The sequence below is a fragment of the Phyllobates terribilis genome, unplaced genomic scaffold (genome assembly GCF_046119375.1).
Source record: "Phyllobates terribilis strain yellow unplaced genomic scaffold, ASM4611937v1 Scaffold_11__3_contigs__length_659146591, whole genome shotgun sequence".
NCBI lineage: Eukaryota > Metazoa > Chordata > Amphibia > Anura > Dendrobatidae > Phyllobates > Phyllobates terribilis.
The window spans coordinates 176320337-176339566 of record NW_027362771.1 but is presented as its reverse complement, the minus strand read 5'-3'; the positions used below and the strand labels follow the sequence as shown (position 1 = coordinate 176339566).

The following is a 19230-nucleotide window of genomic DNA, read 5'->3' as shown; positions in this document are numbered from 1 at the left end:
GGGAGCAGAGGAGTAGGCTCCTTTCTAGTAAAGGGATCCTAGGGGGTACGGCGAGTGCAGGACGGCACCCGTACGAACCGAATCTGTCAGAAGACAGAAGGATCAGGTCGCAAGAAGGGGACTGGCCCCTGGACCAGCCGTGTTACTCCAGGTCTCGGCTGGAAAAACCGGAGGCTTCTGGCTTTTATAGTTCAGTTGCCGAAGCCTCATTCTAGTCACCGTGAGGGTCAAGCAGGTCCGGGAACTCCAGTTTGACAGGAGGGACTTCAGAGCACCCGAGCGGGAATGAGTGGGGAAGCGCAGGGCAGGAGGGAGAAGACCTAGAGTGAAGTCGGTCTAGAGAGGAACATAAGAAAGCGGGGTTCCGTCAGGTGCTCCTAACCTACCCGAGGAAGAGCTGAATCCCCGGTCTGGTGAACGCAGCGCGACGTGGGAGGCTGGCACCCGCGCAGTGTATCAGTGGAACGTACATGAGAACTGTGAGTAAAGACTCGGATGACTGCACCGCACTGCCTCTGTCCATTTTTTCTGCTGCGCCATCTTTCCCCCTGCACTACAACGCCCAGCACAACCAACAATATCTACACTGCCCTGGAGCTAGCTCTTCCTGTGGAGAGCCACACCATCCCTGCTGCAGTAACATCAGCTTCAGAGGACTGCTCCGCAGCGGCAGCTCCCTTTAGCCGCATTCCACAGGTGGCGTCACGAACTTTATAAATCCCCTATAAATAGAAAAACCCCTTTTTATTGACCGCCCTGGGTCACGGACCGGGCCAGCCACCGTGATATCCCCCACCAGCATACATAGGCCCGGCTGCCGAGTACCCCATTGCCCCGGAGGCGCGTCATATATAGCAATCAAAAGAGAAGTGTTCCTAGAAGCTGGGTTTATGATTCCCTGTTTGTAACAATTCTAGCCCATGCTTATACTGCACTAGTGCTGGAACCTGTTTTTGTGTACCCGGCTCAAATGAATAATATGACTTTACCTAGGCAAAAAAACCCCTGTGCTTGGTGTAAGCGATGGAAACCTGAGTTGCAGCTGTGAGATGAGCAGCTCCTATGTTTACACTCGGGATGCCTCCTCCCCGGGGTTCTTCCATCCATTAGCTCATGTTCCATGCATGGTGGTGTCAGCTGCACAGATGCTTGCACGCTGCTCAGTCTTGTTTGGTGTCTGAAAATCGGTTACCTGTGTTTAGCAGAAGAGAAAATGGAAAAGCATTCCCAAAGGAAAACTGTGATAGTTTTCCTTTGCAGCCTCTAGATATAGAGAAAATTATTCCATTCGCCGAGAGCAAGCAGTTATAGCGAATTTACCGTATGTTTTGTTTCACTTTTTGAACATCTTTAATATCCATGCAACAGAGTTTTTAGCAAATGTAAGGCTCGCAGATAATGCTACTAGCCAGTCACTGTACATAAGGAATTTATGGAAGGGTTGCTGGATGGTGTACCTATGTAAATTACCTTTTACATTTCATATATTTGTAAAAAATAAATTTCCCTTCTAAATGCTCAAAACAATTATCAAGATTTTTTTTTGGCATTCAGAGGTAATAAAAAATACATAATACTTTTTTTCCTCTATTTCTCATCTCCTAGCTTTGGCTTACAAATACAGATGCAGAATACTGAACACAAAATACTGCCTGTGAAAGTTGCTCTAAAGGTATGTGCACACAGTGTCTTTTTCAGTCCGGTTCAGGGAGGAAAAAGTACTGCCAAAGCACTAAACTGAACATAAATGCGAAGCAATGTAAATCATCGCCAAATGACCTATTATTTAAAACATTTTTTGTGGCAAATGTACTTTTTTTTTGCAATTTTTTTTCTACATATCTCAATCTTTATTGAAAAAAAATAAATAAAAAAAATAGAAATCTTGCCATTTTCAAACTGTCCACAGGGTCTTCTTTGAACTTCCTGTTTCAGGAAATAACATGTGTACACAGCCACAATGGTCAGATCCCGACCCTATCTTTTGTATTGAAGCAGCTAATAAGCCCGAGCACAGGTCATTGTCAAGGAAAGGGGAGCAGGATCTGCAGTGACATCACTGAGATTAGTGGACCCTCTATAGTCCACTGTTATCAGCTGTGTATAGAGGTGTTACGTGTCATTGTAATTCGATCAGACCTCTGATGATAAGAAGCTTTGCTGAAAACTCTTCCTGAAAACACAGGAAGTTTGAGGCTAAAAGGCCGAAGTGGCCAGTGTGAAAATTACCATTTTTATTTTTTTTTAATAAACATTGTGATATGAAAAAAGCCACCAATTTAAAAAAAAATAGTTTATTATTATTTAGCAGCCTTCGGCTCGATCTTGAGCCATGGCGATTTGATCGATGAACGATCTGTAGGAAGATTGATCTTGTGCAAGCCTAGATAGGTCCACCGGGATCTTCTCCGCCATTATCTTGATTGTATCAAGCCATTGGGTTGCTGGTCTTCCTCTTGCCTTTTCCCTCTATTCTTCCAACCACAATGTTGTTCTCCAGTGATTGTTCTCTTTGTATGATGTGTCCAAAGTGGGCAAGTCGTGGCTTGTTGATCCTTGGTTCGAGTGACATGTTTGGCTTGATTTGTTCCAAAATTGATTTGTTTGTTCTTTTTGCCATCCATTGTATTGATACTTCTCCGGCAGCACATTTCGAAGGCGTTGATTCTTACTCTATCTTGTTTATTTATCGTCTAGGTTTCCCATCAATATGTTAGTACAGAATTAAAAAACACAGACAATGTACGAGCCGTGTCTTCGTCGCCAGTGAAATGTTCCTCCATTTGAAGCCCTTGTCCAATTACCGTATTTTTCAGACGCACCGGACCATAAGACGCAGAGGAGGAAAATAGAAAAAAAATTGAAGCAAAAAATGTGGACATGATGCACTGTTATGGGATAGGGGGTCTGCTGCTGACACTGTTATAGGGGTAATGTCCCCCATTCCCATCCTGGTATACATTGTGTCCCATCCTGGTTTGCATGGCACCCCCATCCCCATCTTGGTATGCATGGCACCCCCATCCTTGTATGCATAACACCCCCATCCCCATCATGCTGCGCAAACAAAAAAAAGGATTCTACTCATCTTCCCTCTTCTCCAGTGTTGCGTCCTGTTCTTCTGCTAGCAGCTGATCTCACCTTGTGAGCAGCGCATGACATCGCTGCCATGTGCCCTCACATGCTGGGGTCAGCTGCCGAAATATTCACTGCTTCCCATGCCCGGACTATGGTTGTGTGGAGCAGTGAGTATTCATTCTCCTTAATAGTGCGCACAGTGTGAGCCGCAGCCGCCGGCTTTCTGCTGCGGCTAACAGTGTGTCTGCTATTAAAGAAAATGAATATTCACTACTGCCCACGCCCATAGGAGTGGAGAACAGTGAATAGCCGGCAGCTGACTCTGTGCTCGCTGTTAAGGAGAATGAATATTCATTACGCCACACGCCTATGGGTGTGGGGAGCAGTGAATGTTCATTTTCTTTAACAGTGAGCACAGTGTTAGCTGCAGAAGGTGGCTCCTACCTCCTGTGCCCTGCTCCTCCACCACTGCCGCTCCCCTCACCACCCACCATCCACAGCCGGACCGTACATCCGGTCTATAAGACGCACCCCCCACTTTCCTCCAAAATTTAGGAGGAAAAAAGTGCGTCTTATAGTCTTTAAAATACGGTACTTCATTGTTGATTTGCTCACAGCTAGTCTTCTATTTACTTTGTGTGTCATTGCTGCATCTAGAATGATCATTGATCTGAGTAGGTTGAAGTCTTTTACAACTTCCAGCTCGTCGCCGTTCATCTCACGTGTCCCGGTTGTACTTAGCAATATTAATACCGTTGTCTCCTTTGTGTTAAGTAGCAGTCCCATGTTTGAGCCTTTCAAGCTTTTTTTTTTTTTTAAATGCAATTCGCACAAAAACCTGATTTAAACAGTAGTTTATTTTCAGATAACTGTCCTTTAAAGTTTATAATAACATACAGTTATATGAAAAAGTTTGGGCACCCTTATTAATCTTAAGCTTAATGTTTTATAAAAATTGGTGTTTTTGCAACAGCTATTTCAGTTTGATATATGTTATAACTGTTGGACACAGTAATGTTTCTGCCTTGAAATGAGATTTATTGTACTAACAGAAAATGTGCAATCTGCATTCAAACAAAATTTGACAGGTGCATAAGTATGGGCACCTCAACAGAAAAGTGACATTAATATTTAGTAGATCCTCCTTTTGCAAAAATAACAGGCTCTAGTCGCTTCCTGTAGCTTTTAATGAGTTCCTGGATTAAGGTATTTTTGACCATTTCTCTTTACAAAACAATTCCAGTTCAGTAAAGTTTGATGGTCGCCGAGCATGGACAGCCCTCTTCAAATGATCCCACAGATGTTCAATGATATTCAGGTCTGGGGACTGGGTTGGCCATTCCAGAACATTGTAATTGTTCCTCTGCATGAATGCCTGAGTAGATTTGGAGCGGTGTTTTGGATCATTGTCTTGCTGAAAGATCCATCCCCTGCGTAACTTCAACATTGTCACTGATTCTTGAACATTATTGTCAAGAATCTGCTGATACTGAGTGGAATCCATGCGTCCCTCAACTTTAACAAGATTCCCGGTGCCGGCATTGGCCACACAGCCCCAAAGCATGATGGAACCTCCACCAAATTTTACTGTGGGTAGCAAGTGTTTTTCTTGGAATGCTGTGTTTTTTTGCCGCCATGCATAACGCCTTTTTGTATGACCAAACAACTCAATCTTGGTTTCATCAGTCCACAGGACCTTCTTCCAAAAAGAAATTGGCTTCTCCAAATGTGATTTTGCATACCTCAGCCGACTGTTTGTGGCGTGCTTGCAGAAACGGCTTCTTTCGCATCACTCTCCCATACAGCTTCTCCTTGTGCAAAGTGCGTTGTATAGTTGACCGATGCACAGTGACACCTTGTGCAGCAAGTTGATGCTGCAGCTCTCTGGAGGTGGTCTGAGGATTGTCCTTGACTGATCTCACCATTCTTCTTCTCTGCCTTTCTGATGTTTTTCTTGGTCTGCCACTTCTGGCCTTAACAAGAACTGTCCCTGTGTTCTTCCATTTCCTTGCTATGTTCCTCACAGTGGAAACTGACAGGTTAAATCTCTGAGACAGCTTTTTGTATCCTTCCCCTGAACAACTATGTTGAATAATCTTTGTTTTCCGATCATTTGATAGTTGTTTTGAGGAGCCCATGATGACACTCTTCAGAGGAGATTCAAACAGGAGAACAACTTGCAAGTGGCCACTTTAAGTAGCTTTTCTCATGATTGCATACACCTGGCTATGAAGTTCAAAGCTCAATGAGGTTACAAAACCAAAAAAGTGCTTTAGTAAGTCAGTAAAAAGTAGGTAGGAGTATTTAAAACAAGAAAATGATAAGGGTGCCCATACTTATGCACCTGACAAATTTTGTTTGAATGCAGATTGCACATTTTCTGTTAGTACAATAAACCTCATTTCAAGGCAGAAACATTACTGTGTCAAACAGTTATTACATATATCAAACTGAAATAGCTGTTGCAAAACCACCAATTTTTATAAAACATTAAGCTTAAGATTAATAGGGGTGCCCAAACTTTTTCATATAACTGTATGAAAACCATATAAGTAAGTACCTTCTAAACGTGTACGTAGTCTGTTTTTTTTCCTTTTAATACAACATTTTCTAAGCATGCCATTTTTTTCTGGTGTAGTGTTCCAGAGGCTTTTCTATAGAACTTGAGCAATACCTGAAGAAGCTTGTTTTTAAAATGTTGTCAATTAAAGTAGCCCTCCCACGAAGATTTTTTTTTAAGAACTCTGTGTATATTTGTATGCAGTCTGAGTGTATTAAAGGGGTTGTCCACTACTAAAACAAATTATACTCCCCTCCTGTGCTGGCGCCATTCCAGCGGTGTCAGCACTCGCGGTCCCGAGGTCTTTCCAGCAGTTGTATGATACGTGGTGCCCTATCACCGCTAGCGTCAATGTCCCCACCTTCATATGAAATTGAACTTGAAGAGGAAGTCAGGGCTTCAGCTAATCTCTAACTTCCTCTCCATGTTCAAAACATCCAAAGGCGGAGACAGTGACGCCAGCGCTGATTGGCCGCCGAGCATCATGTGTCGTACAACAGCACGAAAGCCTCGATACCGCGAGTGCCGACACTGAGGGAATGGCGCCGGCAGGGAAGGTGAGTGTAGGCTTTTTTATTTTATCTGGGCCAAACATTTAGATCAAGAAAGGGTTGTCCTCGTAGTGGACAGTCCCTTTAATATACTCCCCTACTACCGGCCTTCTTTGGGATCCAGCGCTGCTCGGCTTCTCTTCTCAGTGACGTCATCACTCTTCAGAATCTCTGGCTCGCTCAATGCTTGAGCCGAAAGTCTCTTTTACAGTTTGTCTGTGGAGCCTCGTTCTGATGCTCCTTAAGTTTACATTGTAAAAGCTATTTTGTGGAGTGGAGTCTGAATAGCGATAACGTCACTGGGAAAAGGAGCAGAACGGCTCTGGATCCCTGAGAAGGCGGTGGTAGGTGAGTATAGTAATACATTCACACTTCACTACATGCATAAATACACACGTTTTATTTTAAAAAAAAAAAATCTTAATGGGAGGGCTTCTTTAAAATCGCTAGCTTTAAAAAAAAAAAAAAAAAAATTGCGAAAGGCCATGAAACTTTTATTTTTTAAATCAAGTGTTTAAAAATTCCTCAGAAATAAGTTGTGAATGAGGCCTTAATAAGTTTTGTTCAGGAAAATCCACTGTTTAGGACAGTAGCAGCGTTTTGAATGAAATTTCACACAATCTTATTTGCATATTACAGAGAAAATCCACCATATAAATTTACTGAAATTTGAAATCTGCAGCAAATCCATAATCACTGCGGATTTCACCCCTTACAATGCTACTAGTAAAATATGCGGTAAATCATTTAGATTGTGAGCCCCAATGGGGACAGTGCCCATAATGTCTGTAAAGCGCTGTGGAATTAATGGCGCTATATAAGTGAGTAAAATAAATAGAAAAAATAAATCCACACCTTTTCTGCAAAGAAATCCGGAGCGTTATTTATTGCTTCAGGTTTTCTGCTGACAAAAATGTCTCTGGAGAGACCTGATGAGGAAAGCAAATGCTGCAAACTAAAGCTACTCCTCAGATTGCACAATGCTGCTGTCTGTGACATGATGTATTTGTAAGCTCTGCCATGTCAAGTCAGTAGGAGTGTCCTGCTATGTACTGTACTGGATAATGATGCATCATCATAGCACAGGACGCCCAGATTACACATGACAGCTATTATCATGTGATCAGATTATTGCTCCCGGAAACTACTCATTTGCTTACTGTGTAGCCTGTAAGGTTCATTCATGTATTCATATATATATATTTTTCGTTTCCTTATTCTGGATTACTTGGAAATAGCATGAAAAGTTAAGATATGGCATTTTTAACTGAGAAATAAAGACTGTAATGTTTCTTAGGAAATCATTTTACCGAACTGTGAGGTGATGTGTTGTCTGTGACAATAATACGGTGCGATGCGGACTGACTTGTTTTTAGTCGCTTCTTCCTGGAGGTGCGAGTGGTGGGAACCTTTGATTTCCTCCCGCTGAGCAGCAGACACATAGGATGCTCCTCTGTGATATTCATTCTTCTGCTTGATGTATTCAGAGCCGTTCTTTGTTACATGAAAGATCAGATACTTGACAGTTTTCCAAATGACCCCTGAGATCTTTTCCTTCGGACTTGACCAGACGTTCTCCACACGATTTTCTCACTATTTTTCTATCCCGAGCCTTTTCACTGTTTGTACATTCTCAGTGTAAAGTATAATTTGAAAGCGACAGAACTACTTTTTGTATTCGGGTTTCTCTCTGCTAAAGCTTTTTGAGGGTAAATGCACACGTAACATATTTCCAGAGACTCAACAGCGTAGTACAATGCAATGTTTTTATAAATGTCATCTAGATGTTATAATTTCCACATGTAAATTGATTTACATTGTCGATTCTGAAATCTGCAGCAATTAAATTGCAGATATTGCCTTTTTCAATGTAAGACATGTAGCTTTTGATATGGATGTAGTGCAGAAAATCAGCTGTGTGTGCAAGTAGCATAGGGTAGATATTTCCTGACATGGTAAATTTCTGCATCAGATTGTGATGACTAGGAAACCTTACTTTGTTTATAAATGTAAAGACTGTCCATTATGCTATATTACTGACAACATAAAGTACACAACTACCAGTCAGGTCACATTTTTCATTTTGTAATCTCTAAGTTTAAAATTCACCAGTTAATCTTTTCCCCCTGCTTTAATTATCCACTTTCCTATATAAAAAAAATCTAGTGCAACAGATGAAATCTGTCTCAAAATCCTCATGTAAACATACAAATTTGGATGCAGATTTCATGCAGTTTCCACATTATCTTTGGCTGTGTGTTGTTCCACCTAAACCACCATGACCTGAAGTGATCAATAGGATATTTCAACGTATTGTAGACAACTTTGCTTTCACTTTTTCTTTTTTCTTTTTGTCAAGTACATATTTTTAAAGGTTTTCATCACAATAAAATACAGTGTAAAGAGATAACTGACAGCTTACTTGAAAGCAAACTTTCCCCTGTTCCCTCCTTCTAAATATTATTCAGAATCTGCTCCCTACTATTCATCTGTCTCCACACCCTCCATGCACACGATAGCTACACTCGATACTTGAGTATTGCACTTAAACATACGGGCTGATGACCGGATCATTCAGCCTTATATGAAATTCCCTACTTATTATAATAGCTAGACCTGAAATAACAAGCACTTCTCACCTATTGTGTCCCCCCATTTCCTTGTAGAATGTAAGCTTGCGAGCAGGGACCTCACTCCTAATGTAACTGTCTTACTTTGTATTGAATTTATTGTCTGTACATGTCCCCGCTTAGTTGTAAAGTGCTGCGGAATATGTTGGCGCTATATAATTAAAAATTATTATTATTATTGTTATTAATCATTCAAGAGTTACTTACTCTACCTACGGATAGCTTTCTTGTGCCATCCCTTTTACTTGAAGCCTCATGCAGTAAAGCCCGATTCTGACCCTCAAAAATGAATGAGAATAGGGTATGCACTGTATGCCGGAACAGACACCTCTGTAAAAAAAAAAAAAGAAAAGAAAAGAAAAACTATGATTATTTCTAATCCATCGACCCAGAAAATTCATGTAAATGTGCCTTGATGTTGACAGGGGTCAGTGTATAAGAAGGCACAGGATGCTATGATGGAGTGTCCAGTCATGTCCATAAAGATATTAGGTGGTATTCATGCCGAGTGTTTTGAGGCATTTAAAAACCACGAGTTTTACATGTGGGAACTGGTTCAGGAAACGCTCCTTTTTGGAGAAGTTTTGTATTTCCTGACACAGCTTTGAAGAAGTAGAGCAGTCAGACTGTGGAAAGCCTGACCACAAAAGGTAGTAATGGCTGACACTATAACAGCTTTTATAAAAGGGTTGGATGATTTCCTCAGTACACATAACATTGTGCGTTTTAGTGAAACTAATGACAGGATGGTGGAGGAAGGTTGAACTTGATGGACCTAGGACTTATTTCAACCTATAATAACTATGTAAAAGTGTTGAAGGGTTTTTCTCTAGAAGACTTTTTTGCAGCGTTTTCATTGATTGATTAGTGTTTAGCTTGGAGCAGTTTCCATCAGAATTCACTTCAAAAAAAGTGACATGCACTTTTTTTCCACCCAACCAAGCGTTTTTCAAAATACAGTGAAAGAAATGCTAAAAAAACCCCTCGTGTGTATAGCAGTGGATTTCCCATAGAAATTAATAGAAAGAATTTTCCAAGATTTTTTAAAATGACTTTTGTGGAAGATTTTCAAGAGGATCCTTTTGAACCATAGCCTAAGGGTACATGTTACATTTCAAAGGGGCAAGATGTGGCCAGTTCCTTTACTTATAGATGGACTTTCTTATTGAAAAGGGAAATGTCTCCAGCATTCCAGCAGCATATTTGAAGATGTCTGATCAACCATGAGTGTTGTAAGAAATGCCTTTACCTTATTTTTCAGAAGCTTTCAAGCATGCCAGGCTCTTTGTGTTTTATATGTCAGTGATTCCCAAGTATAGAAACGTGGTGCTGGTCTTCCCAGCACCTCATTTGTTCCTTTGTATAAATGTATGTTTGCACTAATGGATTTGTTCCTTCTATTTTGAGACTTGTTTTTATGAACAATTACCCTTTCAAAGTAATCTCGGCTTTTTTTAGAACACATTGGTGTGATGCACAGGAAGCGATGAAAGCCAAATTTTGCTGCCATTTGCTTTTCCCTTTTTCCCCCTCATATTCTGTATACTTTATCTGTTTACTATTTATTGGCAATTCCTTTTATTAAGTTAGATTTACTAATAGGTTGTCAGTAATTTGATAATATTGTTTTGATATTAGTCTTTGTAATTTAAATGGTGGCTAGCTGTTCATTGATGGTATAATAGTATTTTATTAAAATGGGCATTCATTATAGAGGTTTTCCATGGAGAGACTCTGGTGTGTTCTTGGCAGGACAATCTTGAGTCGTCACACCAGATGTTGGATAGGGTTACAGATAATGCCTGGACTATTGTATCGTGTTATAACTATTTTATATATAACAATGGAAAAACGCAATTTCTCCAATATTCAGTACAATTTTCTTTTTATGAGAACCCTCACAATTTGTTAACTAATGCTATGGTTGATAGAGAACAGCCCCAAGTAGGAGAAGGGTAAAATCATTACATATATTACAGGAAACTAAACAAGCCACCATAGCCTACTGAGATAAACGAGCCTCAGGAAAACAGCCTGGAGATCTGCTGGAAGCTACTATAAAGTCAACCAAAGGTTGGGAAGTACCACAGCAACCCATTAGCCAGTGAATTACAAGACTGGCCATAACCTGTCCCCTCCATACATCTCTGACCTAACTTCCCTATACCTCCCCACATGTAATCACCAATCCTCACAAGACCTCATCCTTTGCCATACTCTTGTCTTCTTCTCACACAATTGTCTCCAAGATTTCGCCAATACATCAGCTTGAAAACCCATATCTTCAGTAATGTTTGCAAGCCACAATAAAACCTCCTACCACTACCCTTGCATAAGAGGAGCTTCTATTATTTTGGGAAGAAATACTAGAATTTGTATTGTAATTCTAAATTATTAATATTTCCATAGATTCTTTTTTTATATTTGGTAACTTGGATAAGGAAATGTGACCCCATCACTTTTGTATATCTGAGAGTCTTTATTCCTAGAAGATCTCAGTGTATACTAGCGCTAATACTTATATATAGTACAAATATTGCAGCCCAGTAGTTGATGGGCACCTTCCCCAACAGTGCAAAGTGACCTGTGCCCACAATGTGATATAGCGGAGTAATGTTGGATTCAGTGATCAATAGATCGATAGTCACAGAGTATCCCCTGATCCACTGCAGGGAGGCTAGCTGAGTTCAGTTGTACTAGGTATGTACAGCACCATTGGTTCAGGTAGTTAGATGAATAATGCACTTACTATTCATGAGCGGGGGCCGTGAACAGTGTGACATCACTAAGCAAAGCTACGGGATCTGGATGCTGCCACAAACCAACACGTTTCGAAGGAGACGCAATCCTTCTTCCTCAGGGTGTCACCCTGAAAACATGTCGGTTTGTGGCAGCATCTAGGCCCTGTAGCTTTGTTCTTAGTGACGGCACATTGTTTCACGCCCCCTGCTTGCGCCGTGCCTCAGCAACAGCGCTTCCGGCCGGAGCACTCCACTGTTTACTATCACCCCGGACGATGGTGCAAGAGAGGGGCAGATTCGGGAGGATGCTCCCGCAATATTTCCACCTTGCCAGAGGACCCTTCCATACTTACTATCTTAGAATGGGAGCTGGAGGAATGCTAACAAAATTCCTTGATCTGACTACTTGAACCAATAGTGCTGTAGATACCTGAACTCAGCTAGCCTCCCTGTGGTGGATCGGGATACTCTGTGGCTATCGATCTATTGATCCCCGAATCCAACATTACTCCCACTATATCACATTGTGTGCACAAGTCACTTTGCACTGTTGGGGAAGGTACCTATCAACTATTGGGCTGCAATATCTGTAGTAAGTATAAGTGTTAGCGCGGTAGTATACACTGATATCTACTATTATTTGTTTGCTGACAACCTAATGGCCCCGTCACACTTAGCGACACTGCAACGATCCCGACAACGATACGACCTGTCAGGGATCGTTGCTGCGTCGTTATGTGGTCGCTGATGAGCTGTCAAACAGGCAGGCTCACCAACGATCAGGGGAGCAGCGACCTCGTGAAAAGAATCTTTCCACGATGTCCTGCTCCTGGTTACCAGCCTGCTGAAGCAGGAGCAGGCTGGTAATTATGGTAAACATCGGGTTACTAGGGGCACATGCGCACCTAGTAACCCGTTGTTTATCATGGTTACCACTCTGCTACAGTGAGCGGGAGGTTACCGCTCACTTTAGCAGGCTCGTAACCATGATAAACAGTGGGTTACTAAGTGCGCGTGTGCCCCTAGTAACCCGATGTTTACCATAGTTACCAGCCTGATCGCTGCTCCCGCTGGTCACACACAGCGATCAGCGACCTCACAGCAGGGGCCTGATCGCTGCAAAGTGTCACACATAGCGACATCGCTGGTGAGGTCGCTGTTGCGTCACCAAAACCTTGACTCGGCAGCGATCTCGCTAGCGATCTCGCTATGTGAGACGGGGGCTTAAGACACAGAGCCTGCCTTACTACCAGCAGCTTCACTGCATTAGCACTAAGTAAAGCGCCAGTGTTTTTTTTTCTACTTTTACAGTCTGTATTCATAGCAAGGAAAACAATAGATATGCGATGTATAGATGACCTCCAAATCGTTCAATGTGGATAAAAACAGTGAACACTGTGCTTTCAGAGGAGTATGTGTGTGTGTGTGTGTGTGTGTGTGTGTGTGTGTGTGTATGTATATATATATATACACACATACATACACATACTTACTTACTTACTGGTGGCCAAAAGTATTGGCACCCCTGCAAGTCTGTCAGATAATGCTCAGTTTCTTCCTGAAAATGATTGCAATCACAAATTCTTTGGTATTATTATCTTCATTTAATTTGTCTTCAATAAAAAAAACACAAAAAGAATTGTCCTAAAGCCAAATTGGATATAATTCCACACCAAACCTAAAAAAGGGGGTGGACAAAAGTATTGGCACTGTTTGAAAAATCATGTGATGCTTCTCTAATTCGTGTAATTAACAGCACCTGTAACTTACCTGTGGCACCTAACAGGTGTTGGCAATAACTAAATCACACTTGCAGCCAGTTGACATGGATTAAAGTTGACTCAACCTCTGTCCTGTGTCCTTGTGTGTACCACATTGAGCATGGAGAAAAGAAAGAAGACCAAAGAACTGTCTGAGGACTTGAGAAACCAAATTGTGAGGAAGCATGAACAATCTCAAGGCTACAAGTCCATCTCCAAAGACCTGAATGTTCCTGTGTGTTCCGTGCGCAGTGTCATCAAGAAGTTTAAAGCCCATGGCACTGTGGCTAACCTCCCTAGATGTGGACGGAAAAGAAAAATTGACGAGAGATTTCAACGCAAGATTGTGCGGATGGTGGATAAAGAACCTCGACTAACATCCAAACAAGTTCAAGCTGCCCGGCAGTCCGAGGGTACAACAGTGTCAACCCGTACTATCCGTCTGAATGAAAAGGGACTGTATGGTAGGATACCCAGGAAGACCCCACTTCTTACCCTAAGACATAAAAAAGCCAGGCTGGAGTTTGCCAAAACTTACCTGAGAAAGCCTAAAACGTTTTGGAAGAATGTTCTCTGGTCAGATGAGACAAAAGTAGAGCTTTTTGGGAAAAAGCATCAACATAGAGTGTACAGGAAAAAAAAAGAGGCATTCAAAGAAAAGAACGCGGTCCCTACAGTCAAACATGGCGGAGGTTCCGTGATGTTTTGGGGTTGCTTTGCTGCCTCTGGCACTGGACTGCTTGACCATGTGCATGGTATTATGAAGTCTGAAGACTACCAACAAATTTTGCAGCATAATGTAGGGCCCAGTGTGAGAAAGCTGGGTCTCCCTGAGAGGTCATGGGTCTTCCAGCAGGATAATGACCCAAAACACACTTCCAAAAGCACTATAAAATGGTTTGAGAGAAAGCACTGGAGACTTGTAAGGTGGCCAGCAATGAGTCCAGACCTGAATCCCATAGAACACCTGTGGAGAGATCTCAAAATGGCAGTTTGGAGAAGTCACCCTTCAAATATCAGGGACCTGGAGCAGTTTGCCAAAGAAGAATGAACTACAATTCCAGCAGAGCATTGTAAGAAACTCATTGATGGTTACCGGAAGCGGTTGTTCGCAGTTATTTTGGCTAAAGGTTGTGCAACCAAGTATTAGGCTGAGGGTGCCAATACTTTTGTCTGGCCCATTTTTGGAGTTTTGTGTGAAATGATCAATGATTTGATTTTTGCGCCATTCTCTTGTGTTTTTTCCTTGCAAGCAAATTAAATGAAAATCGTAATACCAAAGAATTTGTGATTGCAATCATTTTCAGGAAGAAACTGAGTATTATCTGACAGAATTGCAGGGGTGCCAATACTTTTGGCCACCCCTGTATATGTATGTGTGTGTGTATATATATATATATATATATATATATATATATATATATATATATATATATATATATATATATATATATATATATATATATATATATATATATATATATATATATATATATATATATATATATATATTTATATTTATATATATATATATATTACAGACCAAAAGTTTGGACACACCTTCTCATTTAAAGATTTTTCTGTATTTTCATGACTATGAAAATTGTACATTCACACTGAAGGCATCAAAACTATGAATTAACACATGTGGAATTGTATGCTTAACAAAAAAGTGTGAAACAACTGAAAGTATGTCTTATATTTTAGGTTCTTCAAAGTAGCCACCTTTTGCTTTGATGACTGCTTTGCACACTCTTGGCATTCTCTTGATGAGCTTCAAGAGGTAGTCACCGGAAATAGTCTTCCAACAATCTTGAAGTAGTTCCCAGAGATGCTTAACACTTGTTGGCCCTTTTGCCTTCACTCTGCGGTCCAGCTCACCCCAAACCATCTCGATTGGGTTCAGGTCTGGTGACTGTGGAGGCCAGGTCATCTGGCGTAGCACCCCATCACTCTCCTTCTTGGTCAAATAGCCCTTACACAGCCTGGAGGTGTGTTTGGGGTCATTGTCCTGTTGAAAAATAAATGATGGTCCAACTAAATGCAAACGGGATGGAATAGCATGCCGCTGCTAGATGCTGTGGTAGCCATGCTGGTTCAGTATGCCTTCAATTTTGAATAAATCCCCAACAGTGTCACCAGCAAAGCACCCCCACACCATCACACCTCCTCCTCCATGCTTCACGGTGGGAACCAGGCATGTAGAGTCCATCCGTTCACCTTTTCTGCGTCGCACAAAGACACAGTGGTTGGAACAAAAGATCTCAAATTTGGACTCATCAGACCAAAGCACAGATTTCCACTGGTCTAATGTCCATTCCTTGTGTTCTTTAGCCCAAACAAGTCTCTTCTGCTTGTTGCCTGTCCTTAGCAGTGGTTTCCTAGCAGGTATTTTACCATGAAGGCCTGCTGCACAAAGTCTCCTCTTAACAGTTGTTGTAGAGATGTGTCTGCTGCTAGAACTCTGTGTGGCATTGACCTGGTCTCTAATCTGAGCTGCTATTAACCTGTGATTTCTGAGGCTGGTGACTCCGATAAACTTATCTTCAGAAGCAGAGGTGACTCTTGGTCTTCCTTTCCTGGGGCGGTCCTCATGTGAGCCAGTTTCTTTGTAGCGCTTGATGGTTTTTGCAACTGCACTTGGGGACACTTTCAAAGTTTGCCCAATTTTTCGGACTGACTGACCTTCATTTCTTAAAGTAATGATGGCCACTCGTTTTTCTTTACTTAGCTGCTTTTTTCTTGTCATAATACAAATTCTAGCAGTCTATTCAGTAGGACTATCAGCTGTGTATCCACCAGACTTCTGCACAACACAACTGATTGTCCCAACCGCATTTCTAAGGCAAGAAATCCCACTTATTAAACCTGACAGGGCACACCTGTGAAGTGAGAACCATTTCTGGTGACTACCTCTTGAAGCTCATCAAGAGAATGCCAAGAGTGTGCAAAGCAGTCATCAAAGCAAAAGGTGGCTACTTTGAAGAACCTAGAATATAAGACATATTTTCAGTTGTTTCACACTTTTTTGTTAAGTATATAATTCCACATGTGTTAATTCATAGTTTTGATGCCTTCAGTGTGAATGTACAATTTTCATAGTAATGAAAATACAGAAAAATCTTTAAATGAGAAGGTGTGTCCAAACTTTTGGTCTGTACTGTATATGAATAGGAAATGCCCAGAAAAGTTTGAAAAGGTGTGAGGGCTTTGGGTTAGTTCTCCGCAAACAGTAGGAACACCACCCCTCCCCCCAGCCCTTATGGCTAACGTTTGAGACGTGGTTGAAATAGTGGATTAAAGTGAACCTGTCTTCAGGATTTTGCTAAGTAAAGTACAGGTAGTGTCAGATTGGCTCCGTTACACTGATTTAAAATGATACCTGGGTTGATGAAATCCGTCTTGTGGTTGTTTAATCTTTGATTGCAGTTTGGAGATAATGATATGCTCATGCTTCGGGGCGGCCTGTGGGGGGAGGGGTGCTCTGTTCTCATATTCATGCTTATGGGCTTACATGACAGGCCACTGAACCTTCAGTGACCTGCCTCCTAATTTAGATACTCCACTTGCGCAGTTCATATTGTAATCTTTTAAAAAATTGTTTAGCTCCAGCAAAATGGCTGAGGCGCGTTCGCAATAGCGTCTATTGCTTGCCGATACATGCTATTGCACACGCGCCATGGCCATTTTGTTGGAGTGATAAAAAATTGGCTCCAGCTAAATGGCCTCCGCACATGTGGAGTAGCATCTATCAACAAGCGATAGATGCTACAGCGCATGCACAGCCCACCTGTGGTCGGGGCTTGCACAGAATAAGAGCATTGCTTGCCGACAGATGCTGCTGCGCTGTGGCCATTTTGCTGGAACCACATTTTTTTTACTTTTTTTATAGCTCGAACAAAATGGCCTCGGTGCGTGCGCAGCAGCATCTGTTGGCAAGCGATAGATGCTACTGCACGGGCACCGGCGCCATTTTGCTGGAGGTATTTTTTTTTTTTTTTAAAGACCACAGTATGAACTGCGCAAGCGCAGTATTTAAAATAGTGGCCAGGTAATTGAAGGATCAGTGGACCTGTCATTTAAGCCCATAAGGATGAACATGAGAACAGAGCATCACAGTCAGTGTTGGGGTTCGTGCTTGGACTGATTTGCACGGATATCTGCATGAGCCTATGAAATGACAGCGGAAATTGGACACATTGTTGCCCAAGTGTTGAGTAACTAACTTTAAAAGTCATTAGATTGTATTTACAAGAATGATTTTCACATGTGATTGTTTTCTGAGTGTAGATCACTAAACACTGACCTATTGAAATCACAATTTACATGTCTGTCCTTCCACACAGACCTTCGGTCCATGGCACGAGAATCAGAGCATGCGCTACTTTGGTCTCACATGAGTCTCTGTACACAACCCGCAATTGGTCGGTGAAAAACAGAAAGCACTTATATACACAACTGATTTAACTTTGATGGGAAACTCTCCTGATTTTTACTGCTGAAACACATGGGGTCCAATTCATCAAAGCTTTCACCGCAGAATGCTGACACAAAAGCTTTGAAAAGTCACAAAATTTAGGCTTATCTTGGTGTTGGAATTTTGTGACTTTTGGTAACTTCACGCTAGTTTCCACCGAAATAGGCAGAAGTGGGGTGGGATGAGGGTGTGGTGACTGCCGCTTGTTGAATTCATGACGAGTGGTGGCGTTTGCTATGCCACAAATCTTACTCCAGATTTACTTAAGATTTGTCACGAGGCGCTCGTAACGGTTGTATCCACATCTGACTCCAGGTAACCCTCTCCTTCCCCCCACCTCATCAAGACCGGTGTGAACAATGCCGGTCTTGATGAATCAGGCCCATAGATTTAGAGGTGTTCATCTAAATAGAACATTAATGGAGGCCGTTATTATGCTTGTGGTGCTAGAGGTGACTAAAGGGTCACTCTTTAAAGGGATACAGCTTATCAGTGGCTCATGGACTGCTGTGCTCATTTGACAGAACTGTGTCATATGATCACCGGGAGACTCCTCACTTAATCGGCGTTAATCTGGTAAAGTGTTTTTTTTTTTATTTTACTTTAATTGTATATGGAGCACTAAGCATTTAAGAAAGAAGGGGGTTGTCCAATAGTAGACAATCCCTTTAATATAACAAAGTTGAACAGTACATGAAAAAGTGTTGTCTTTTTTTTTTTTTTTCTCCTTGATTGAGCGTTATTAGCAGGGCTGTGGAGTCTGGAAGCCAAACCTCCAACTCCTCAATTTCCATGACTCCTACTCCCTCATACATGGCTCATGTTTAAGTGATAAATTTAATCTCAGCTAAAAGTCTAGACCCTTAGATTCGGAATAGGACAGACATTTCATAACTTTCCCAAATTCTTAAGAAAAAAAAACATTCCCCACAAACTGCATTGAATTATTGTACGCAATTCATGAAATATTAGGAGTCGGTCCATTTTATACCGACTCTGACTCCACAGCCCTGGTTATTAGGGCGGTTCAATTCTTGGAGTCAGGAACCCCGTTGTATACGGTTGCACCCAGACCCATGTGTATAGTATTTGCTGTTTAAACAAATCCTATTTCTTATCTCCTTTTCATTAAACTGTTCCCCAGAGTGTTTTATGGAGCTGCTTGTTGTTTCAGTGACTAAGCAAATAATAAAACCGTAATACTTTTATTTTCCATGCATATAGCAGCTTAATTCTGCAAATTGCCCTACTTTAGCTATCTGTTTCCCTATTAAAAAATCTGCTCATGTAATTAAAAATAACAATGGATGCATTGCGTAGAACGGCTGCACACAATGGCGGCATTACCCGGCATATAATGAAGAATAAACATTCTGCTCCTGAGAAAATGAATTTAATATAAAGAACAACCTGCTGAATGAAGGCAGTAAATC

The 19230-nt window shown here is 41.5% G+C and overlaps 1 protein-coding gene across 4 annotated transcripts in view; it reads left to right on the top strand.

Moving 5' to 3' along the window:
• OSBPL8 (oxysterol binding protein like 8) overlaps positions 1-19230 on the top strand; it is a 287476-nt gene that overhangs the window by 7762 nt on the left and 260484 nt on the right. The window contains exon 2 of one of the 4 annotated variants that reach the window (XM_073651821.1): positions 1606-1672. The exons of the other annotated variants lie outside the window; for them this stretch is intronic. The gene's annotated coding sequence lies outside the window, so the exon portion shown is untranslated. The remainder of the gene's footprint in view (positions 1-1605; positions 1673-19230) is intronic. 4 annotated transcript variants of the gene reach the window in all.